Source organism: Phocoena sinus, chromosome 13 (assembly GCF_008692025.1).
Source record: "Phocoena sinus isolate mPhoSin1 chromosome 13, mPhoSin1.pri, whole genome shotgun sequence".
NCBI lineage: Eukaryota > Metazoa > Chordata > Mammalia > Artiodactyla > Phocoenidae > Phocoena > Phocoena sinus.
The window spans coordinates 62775872-62784710 of NC_045775.1; the positions used below are offsets into that span (position 1 = coordinate 62775872).

The 8839-nt window shown below is 42.4% G+C and overlaps 1 non-coding gene across 1 annotated transcript; it reads right to left on the bottom strand.

The window, feature by feature from the left end:
* Window positions 1-6957: 6957 nt before the first annotated feature.
* TRNAG-CCC lies at window positions 6958-7030 on the bottom strand. Its single transcript has one exon. It is a non-coding gene; the product is annotated as a tRNA-Gly (tRNA).
* Between the last annotated feature and the right edge of the window lie 1809 nt (window positions 7031-8839).

Here is an 8839-nt window from a genome sequence, read left to right on the forward strand (position 1 = left end):
CGCATCTGGAGCCTGTGGTCCGCAACAAGAGAGGCTGCGATAGTGAGAGGTCCGTGCACCGCGATGAAGAGTGGCCCCCGCTTGCCACAACTAGAGAAAGCCCTCGCACAGAAATGAAGACCCAACACAGTCAAAAATAAATAAATAAATAAATAAGCCAAGCATTTGAAGCCCTTTTAAAAAAAAATTATTTAAGATAATTTTGTACACTATTTTTAAAACTTTATCAATACCATGTAAATGACTTCATAATATTCATTTATGTACATATAATAATTTAGTTAAACATTCCCCAGGGGTGGAATTTAATCTTCCTTCAGTTTTTCCATCAATAAATAATACCACACAGAGAACTATATTCAATATCCTGTGATAAACCATAATGGAAAAGAATATGAAAAAGAATATTATGTAAAAATAATATAGAGTATATATTCAGTTGTCTAACTGAAATCCCAGAAGGGCATTATAGAGAGACTATAGGAGAAGCAATATATGAAGAGATAGAGGAAGAGTATTCCAGAACTGATGAAGTATATGAATACACAGATACAGGATGGATGCACAGTATAATATCAAGCATGATAAATAAAAAGAAATCCACCCCTACATGCTTGGAAGGAAAGTGGAGAATACTAAAGACAAAGAAAGAGTTGTAAAAGCAGCCAGAGATTAAAATTTGTTTAAGTTTAGTTAAAAATCTTATAATCTTAAAATTGGATTGGAAATATCAATATGAACTCAGGGCTTACTTTAAAAAAAAAATAACATGTATTTTCCAGCTCTGTCTTCTGAAGAAATGAGAATCCAGTAGCAATAAGCACATTTAGTGACCAAACTTTGCTCTATAAATACCATCTCTCACAAAAAGGAACCAGGGCTCCCTGGAGAAAAGGATGATTCCAGCTCTAGGGCAGGAAACGTTCAAGTTGAACCTAGGAGATCTATTGAACCATAAAGTAAAGAAGTTGTCAACAACTACCTGAGGAATTTTTTAAAGATCATGGGAGGCAGTTTGAAGGGACATTGGCTAAAGATCGAATAATTTCAGCATCAAAAATAATAAATAATAATGACTGTATATTGAAGCACATGGAATACAGAAACTTCCATAATTTCATAATCCCACATATACACACCCCTCGTCAGTCACCTTGAGGGTACATCAACTGCATTTCAATCAAGTAGTTAATGAAGAAAAGTTTCTGATAGATTAATTCCAGCTAATAAATGGAGAAGGAATGACAGATTAGAAGGAAATTGCCATTTTGCACTCCCTAATTCAGTAACGGATGAATTTAACATCAAAGTGAAACAATCAGGGACTTCCCTGGTGGCGCAGTGGTTAAGAATCTGCCTGCTAATGCAGGGGACATGGGTTTGAGCCCTGGTCCGGGAAGATCCCACATGCCACGGAGCAACTAAGCCCATGTGCCACAACTGCTCAGCCTGCACTCTAGAACCCATGAGCCACAACTACTGAACCCTCGTGCCACAACTACTGAAGCCCGCGCTCCTAGAGCCCGTGCTCAGCAACAAGAGAAGCCACCGTGGGCTTCCCTGGTGGCGCAGTGGTTGAGAGTCCGCCTGATGATGCAGGGGACACGGGTTCATGCCCCAGTCCGGGAAGATACCACATGCCGCGTAGCGGCTGGGCCCGTGAGCCATGGCCGCTGAGCCTGAGCGTCCGGAGCCTGTGCTCTGCAACGGGAGAGATGACAGCAGTGAGAGGCCCGCATACCGCAAAAAAAAAAAAAAAAAAAAAAGCCACCGTAATGAGAAGCACACGCACCGCAACGAAGAGTAGCCCCCACTCGCCGCAACTAGAGCAAGCCCTCACGCAGCAACAAAGACCCAACATAGCCAAAAATAAATAAGTAAAATAAAAAGCCAATTCTTAAAAAAAAAAAAAAGTGAAACAATCAAACACAGTGTGCCTCCTGTCATGATGCACCAGGAGCTACATAGTGCCACCTATGCAGGTTTTCCAAAACAATTTAAGCTAAATCTAATTCAGGTTCTAGATATAACTACCAATTTATGGGAAATACAGGGCTAGAGGAACAAGTGAGATGACACCATGAAGAGGTAATCAGCAAATCCTGTTTGTGGGAAATTCTATAGGACAAATACCCTGTTTTTATCAACAAATAAATGACATAAAAAAGGAGGTGGAGTGGGACTATGATAGATGAAAACAGACTTGAAAGCCATATAAACCAAATGCACAGCGGACTTTGAATGCTGAGTCAAACAAACCAACTGTAAAAGACCTTTATGGAACAGAGGAATTTGAACATGCATGAGGAATTAGATGACATTAAGAGATTAACATTAAAATAAAGCAAAAAGTCCTTAGCTATCGAAGACACAATCTGGGGACTTCCCTGGTGGTCCAGTGGCTAAGATTCCATGCTCCCAATGCAGGGGGCCCAGGGTTCGATCCCTGGTCAGGGAACTAGATCCCACATGCCACAACTAAGAGTTTGCATGCCTCAACTGAAGATCCTGCATGCTGCAACAAAGATCTCACATGCAGCAACTAAGACCTGACACAGCCAAATAAATAAATAAATAAATAAATAATTTTTTAAAAGACACAATCTGATCCATATATCCATATAAGATGTTTCCATAGCATCTTATGGAAAAACCCAAACGAATTTTTTTGGCCAACACACATACAATCTGGAATTTGCTTTAAGTGCTCAGCAAAAACAAAAAATGCTTCCAGAAGCGAGGTATTGGGAATGTGGAAGTTCATTAAACTCTTCTCTCTGCTTTGGGGTATATTTGAAATTTTCCATAATACAAAGTTTTTTTGGGAATTCCCTACTCATCCAGTGGTTAGGACTTGGCGCTTTCACTGCTGGGGCCTGGGTTCAATCCCTGGTCAGGGAATTAAGATCCCACAAACTGCGTGGTATGGACAAAAAAAAAAAAAGTTTTCTTAAGGCAATCAGGAATAAAAGTCTTATCACCTACAAAGAAACAACAATTAAGCTGACAAAGATTGCTCAACAACGAGTGGGAAACAGAAGATAGCAGAATAATATATACAAAGGACTAAGAGAAAATAGCTGCCATGCTAGAATTATATATTCAGCAAAACTATCTTTGAAGAATGAGGTGAATTAGGGACATATACAGATAAACAAAAACTGAGCTTTGCACGAATAAACCTGTACTAAAGAATGTTTTTTCAGGAAGAAGGAACATCAGAGGAATGTTGAACAAGAAGGAATGTTGAGCAAAGAAACTGGTAAATATGTAGCTAAACAAATGTTGCCTGTATAAAATAATTCTAATAATGTCTAATTTGTGTGGCTTAAAAACATAATTAAAATACTAAACAACAATAGTATCTAGGAATGTGGTGTATCTTTCCATTTGTTTAGCTTTTCTTCTTTTAAGTAATGCTTTAGAATTTTCTTCATATAGATGTTGCTCATTTTTAAATTAATTTAAATCCTAGGTATAGTGTTTTTTATTTTTTATTGTGTAAATATAAATAACATAACATTACCAATTTTAACAATTTCAAGGTGCATATGCACAGTGTTTTATAGTTTTTGGGGGGTTTTTTTGGCCACACTGCACAGCGTGAAGGATCTTAGTTCCCCGACCAGAGATCGAACCCTTGCGCCTTGCATCAGAAGCGTGGAGTCCACTGGACCACCAGGGAAGTCACGATACGGTGTTTCAGTTTTTAGTTCCTATTGGAAATGGTATCTGGTTTTTTTTTTGTTTTTTTTTTTTGCGGTACGCGGGCCTCTCACTGTTGTGGCCTCTCCCGTTGCGGAGCGCAGGCTCCGGACGTGCAGGCCTAGCGGCCATGGCTCACGGGCCCAGCCGCTCCGCGGCATGTGGGATCTTCCCGGACTGGGTCACGAACCCGTGTCCCCTGCATCGGCAGGCGGACTCTCAACCACTGTGCCACCAGGGAAGCCAGAAATGGTATCTTTTGACTCATGTTTTTTGATCACTTATTGTTGGTCTGTAGGAGAACTGTTGATTTCTGTATGTTGATACTGTATTGGCCACTTAATTCTCTTGTTCATTATAATAGTCTTTCAGTTAACTCTCTTTTCTAGGTACATAATAGCAACATCTGCAAATAATAATATTTTGATTCTTCCTTTCCAAAAAGTAGACTTTCTTTGTATCTTCTTGTCAAAGTAGGACCTTCAGTACAATGTTGAGTAATAGCAATGATAATGGACATTTTTGTCTTGGTCTTACGTTTTATGGGAATGCTTTTAACAATTCACCATTAAGTATGCTATTGATTTCTGGTAGTTTCCCTTTGTTGTGTAAAGGAATATTTTTTTCTATTTCTAGCTTGCTAAAGTCTAATGAATTCTAATAAACCTGAGATCCTATGTGATTCAAAGATGTGTTTCCCTCAAAGATGTGTTATCTGGCCTCCAAATAGAAATCAAGAAGAAATTTCTATTTGTATTCTACTAGAAGAACATACTTTCCAAGAGCCCCTTTTTCTTTCCTTCCTCCAATTTTCTTTTACCCTGGAGCTACTCTTTTCTCACTCTCTGGGCCATACATCATAAAAGATCCTGGGACCAGGCTGGCAGCTGCTTCTTTAGAGGACTAGCAGTTGGGACACTCATCTACTTTTAAAATGTCTCATCCTTTGCATCTACCACATTATCCCTTGGTTATTCTCCAACCTCTCTGATATAGCCACTCCCTCTCTTCCCATCCCCTTAAATAATGAGGCTCCCCAGGCCTCTGCCTTTGGGCTGTCTCTTTCTCATGCTCCCTGGGCAATCTCAGCCACTTCAGATCTTGCACCATTGCATACACAATGATGACCCCAAATCTGCATGTTTACCCCAAATCTCTCCCCGCTCCAGAATTGTATATCAATTGCCTAGTACACATCTCCCACAGGGTGTCCCTCAGGACCTCATACTCCACAGGTATGAGAACCCCACTCACTTTCCCTGACTACCACCACACTGCTCCTCTCCTGTATTCCTGACTTTCGGATGTTATACATGCGAGAAACGTGGAAGTCAGCTCACCTCTCTCTCGCACTTGCTTCCCACATTCAATAGCTTATCAGAACCTTACCATTACATCTTACCTGGCACACTCCTCCCGCAAGGAGCAGAGGTGAACTGAGCGCGCCCTCTGCTGGTAGTTTGAAGAACTACAACTCATTCGAGCCGCTGAGCTCCCTGAGTCGCTCTGGACTTGGACTTGGATCTCTCCACTGAATTTGGTTGCTTTGCCCCAACCAGCAAGGCCGCCCCCAGGGAGGTCTGCGAGCAGTGAGGAAGTCGCTCATTCCCCCCTCTTCCAGCTGCTGGCCATCCTCACTGCACCCACTGCTCCACGAGGCACACCGCCCCTCTGCCCCTTCCCCTCCCCTCCTCCCACCTCTCCTGGCTAACCGCAGAGTGGGACCTCCCCGAAGCAGGAGTCCCCTGCTTTCCTTGGGCTTAGTTGGATATGCAGCCTGCTGGACCAGACTCTGGGCATGGATGGATCTCGCCTTTGAGTGTTGAGAAAGAGCTACCCCTTTTGATGCAACTCTGAGGACATGCAGATTTAAAGGCTCCCCTTCCCCTTGGATGGAGGGTGGCGGCCAGGGAGGCATAAGGGGAAGCCCTGTGCCAGGTCCCACAGTTTGGTGCCCTGAGAGCAGGCTGGATTTCACTCTCCTGTAGCATCTTATTAAAGTGTCCTGGGTTCACAGCTCTGCCACCTCCGAGATGGGTCCCACAGTCTAATGGAGGAACAAATAACAGGCAGTAGAAGATAGTGGAGGGAGGCCAACAGGTCTTAGTGTCATTCAGACAGTGGAATCAGCTGGACTTGGTGGTTGATTAAAATCATTAAATGAGTATTAATTGAATGTTCCTGAGTGCTGGACACTGTGTGGAGTCTGAAGAAGGAGGGCAGGGGACGGGGGGAACTCCCAAGTACCTAGTTTGAGAATCTGGAACCGGGAAGTGGAAAGGACAGACTAGAAAGCTAGAGGAGGAAGATAATGGGACAAACTGAGTGCGTGGTGCATGTGAGACCTCCACGTCATCTGCCCAGCAGACAGCTGACAGGCTGGAGCTCAGGTGTGACGTGACAGCAGGGAGCTCACAGGACCTGATGGGAGCCCTCAACATACAGGTGTAACTGCAACCATGGTGAGTGGGCTCCCCGGAGAGAGGGGTGTAGAGTGAGGAGAGAAAAGCACCAAGGAGAGAGACGCCCCAAGATCATTTACTCTGAAGAGCCTGAGAAGGAGGCCACAGAGGAGTGGGCAGACAGGTAGGGAGAAGGTGTGTGGACATGGAAACCCAGGCAGAGTAGTTCAAGAAAGAGGAAGGGGGCAACAGTGGGAAGTCCTAGGGTAATAAAGGTACAGAGAAGTGGCTAGGACTTAGCCATAAGGAGACTATGGAGGAGGGAATGGTTTTCCTGAGTGGATATAGGCAGCAGGTGCACTGCAGTGGACAGAAAATTTGGTAGTGAGGAAGGGGAAGCAGCGAATGTAGGAATACTTGGGGAAAGAAGAGTGCTGTTTGTCTTAATGAGAGAAACCTGAGTGGGGTCTGGGAAATCAGGGAGAGAAAGTTGAAGATAAAGGACAAGAATTGGTGATAGAATAGGTAACATAACATATGGCCCCAAACAATCTGGCCAAAAGTAATCTGGTTTGAGATGGGATGGGATCACTTAAATATCCAAAAAGGGATTGTTTAGGTCAAATAAATGTCTAATAATATGGGATTTATAGCAAAATATTCGTCTAAAGCTTGGTAACTAATTGGAACAAACACAACATCTAACAATATAATTTTAAATGTTTTCTTTTCTTATGTTTTCTTTTTTTTAATATTTGTTTATTTATTTGTCTGTGCCGGGTCATAGTTGCAGCACGTGGGATCTTCATTGCGGCACGCGGGATCTTTAGTTGTGGCATGCAGGATCTAGTTCCCTGGCCAGGGATCGAACCTGGGCCCCCTCCATGGGGAGTGCAGAGTCTTAACCACTGGACCACCAGGGAAGTCTCTGTTATGTGTTCTTACAACTAAGAAATACATACTTATTTCAGGAAAAATCAGAAAATGCCATGAAACGAAGGCACTTAAAGAACACCCATAATCACTCACCCAAAGTGAGTGATACTTACACTGGCATTTTTTATTCCAGATCCTCTTCTACGCATTTATCATTATTCAGCAAAAACTGGGATCATAGTGCACACATTAGGGTATGCATATTATTGCTCTCCTGCTGCAGAGTATGTTATCCCAATTCTTAGTGGACTAAAACAAAAGATGTTTATAGTTAGTCCTCCTTATTTGTGTATTCTGTATTTGTGAACTCACCTACTCATGAAAATTAATTTATAATCCCCAAATCAATACTCAAAGTGCTTTCATGGTCATGTGTGTGTGTGTGTGTGTGTGTGTGTGTGTGTGTGTACAGAGCAGCAAAAATTTGAGTTGCCCTGTGGGCATATTCCCAGCTGAGGTTGAATAAGGTGCTCTGATTCAGCTTTCATACTGTAAACAAGTGTCCTTTTCTTGGTCTATTTAGTGCCATGTTTTTTGTATTTTTTTGGGTGATTTCACTGTTTGAAATGGCCCCCTTAGGCATAAGAAGACTGTGATGTGCTTTACAGAGAAAGCACATGTGTGAGAGAAGCTTTGTTCAGACATGAGCTGCAGTGCTGTTGGCCATAAATTCAGTGATAATGAATCAACAATATATGTTAAATTAAGGTATCCTTAAACGGAAACACAAATAAAACAGGTTATGTATTGATCAGTTGATGAAAATGTGACCAGAAGTTTGCAGGAACCTAACTATATTTCCCCTAGGAGCAATGGTTTAGTATATGAAAATTCAGTGTTCTTGGTGACTTTATAGAACATAACTGCCATGAATAATAACAATCAACTGTATTATCTCATAATCTCTGTAGGCCAGAAATTTGGGTACTTAGCTGGGTTGTTTTGGCTCAGGGTATCTCATAAGTCAAGTTGCAGTCAAGTCATGGGCCAGGGCTGCAGTCATCTGAAGGCTTGTCTGAGGCTGGAAGTTCTGCTTCCAACACACCTCCCTCACATGGCTGTTGACAGGAGGCCTCAGTTCCTTGTCATGCAGGCCACTCCAGAGGGCTCGCTTGAATGTCCTTATGACATGGCAGCTAGATCCACTAGAGCAAAACAAGGAGAAGGCCACAATGCCTTTTACACCCTAGTCTTGGAAGTCTACCCACTACCACAAGTGAGTCAATTAGTCCATCCCACACTCAAAGGAGGAGTATCAAAGAATTTTTAGACATTTTTAAACTACCACAACCAACTATCTCTGAAAAAAAATGCACAAGATACTAATAATATTTGTTTCCTGTGAGCATAAGAACTGGGTGGCAGGGAGATGAGAGGGAGAATTTTACTTCATACCCTTTCTATCTGCAGAATTTTTAACAATATAAATCTATTTGTTATCCAAAAATAAATGCATTTTAAATGACTCTGGAATATCCATTTTAATTTTTTCCATCAAACTGGTTTCAGTCCAGCATAGTCGTTAAAAGAGACCTCTGAGCAGGTAGCACTGGTGAGAGTGGGAGTACAGAGGCTGGTAAGGAGGAGAGAAGTCTGAGTTGAAGGTATTCTCTTTTTATGGCCACTATTTACTTTGTGAAGTGGGAGGCTTTGTGGAGGAGGTAACATTTAGCTGAGCCATAAAGGATGGCATGGATTTGACCTGGCTGAAATGAGGGGCAATGGCACTCCCAGCAAAGGAACGCGTGAGCCGAGATGGAAATGTGGGACTGAGGAGGACACACCCAGACAGCTGG